Source organism: Centruroides vittatus, unplaced genomic scaffold (genome assembly GCF_030686945.1).
Source record: "Centruroides vittatus isolate TY-2023 unplaced genomic scaffold, ASM3068694v2 contig_361, whole genome shotgun sequence".
NCBI classification, from domain to species: domain Eukaryota; kingdom Metazoa; phylum Arthropoda; class Arachnida; order Scorpiones; family Buthidae; genus Centruroides; species Centruroides vittatus.
In genome coordinates, this window is record NW_027122185.1 from 2469123 (window position 1) to 2470644 (window position 1522).

Genomic DNA, 1522 nt, shown 5'->3' on the forward strand with positions numbered 1-1522 from the left:
ACTATCAGTTTACCAACAGTTGATGATGATGATTATTAATACACTTATTAATTATTTTGTATTATTATAATTAAAATGACATGTAATATGTGTTAAACATTTTTTTAAATGAAATTATTTATTATAATAAAATTTTAATATTTATATATATTCAAAATACTTATTTTAAAAAATTTTTAGAAAGAAAAAAAAAATACTAATCGAGACCGAGATTTGAACCCTGAACGACTTGGCGGTAGCCAAGAACGATGTCAACTGAGCTGCTCAGCAGCTGCTGACCTAGCGAAACTTATTAGTACATAAGCTGAGCTCGAATTTTTAAAGGCCTTTTTCTTAAAATTGGCTGGCCATTGCGCTTTCTTGTTTTGAGGATTGAACATCCTAAAGGAGTACTACCTATATACCAAGTCTCATCCCAAAGTGAATTTCCCAGGTCAGATAGCTCCCTACCAGTGGCTAAGGGATAGAATCGTTGGAAGCGTTATACGATATTTTGGTGTGTAGCTTCCACCGGCTAAACCGGGTGAGGTTGGTGCTCTGTAAAGCGCATGCGCCAATGCCCTCTGACTGCTTTACACCATTCAGTTATTCTCGCAGCGGAAGCTGTCTCTTAAGCGCTTCCATTCCGCCAATGATATTCGAATATACAATAGCAATCTTATCGTTTTTTTCACACGTAGTATAGAAATTTGAAATAAGATACATAAAATTAATATTTTATTATAACTGCATTAATTAATTCAAAGTACGTTAAAATATGAAAATTTATATTTTATAAAATACAAGGGAAGGTCATTGGAAGGTGGAAGCGCTTCCACCGCTTCCAATGACGGCACGCCACTGCTTTGCCTTATATTTAATACCCATCAGGGGGTCGTGAAAAAATTCCTATAATAAAATGGGGTCATGAATGAAAAAAGTTTAAGAAGCACTGCGCTAGACATTACACCATCAATTAGAAACAGGACAATCTTTAGAAAATCACATTTTTATTTCCTAGATTATGCATTTCGGACTTCGAGTCCCTTAACTCTTTGTCACGTAACTGTTCAGGAAATAATGCATACAAGTTAACATAAAATGTTTGCACCGTTACAAAATTTGTAAAAAAAATTTTAACTTACGCGGTTACGAGAAGCACAGAAATGGTGACGATTGATAAATACGGATGATAATTATTAATTTACAGGTATTTGCTATAACAATAGTTAGAATGTTAACGATTTACAAGAACAATAGCCTATACATGTATTTGATGAAAAAAAGGCATTTCGCATTTCTGCCCAGTAGAAAATTTTACAAATCCGTTATTAATTACAGAAGTCAACAAATATTTTACGATTATTTAAACATGGACGTGTTAAGATGATAACATTAAGTATAAACATGCAGTACAATCAAAATAATTACCTCAGTTATGTCCATACTAATTCAAAATTTTTCATTAAATTTTATAATTTACTTCATTACAAAATGTCGAAGAGAGTACAACTCCTAGACAAAAAATTAGAAGATTCACCCA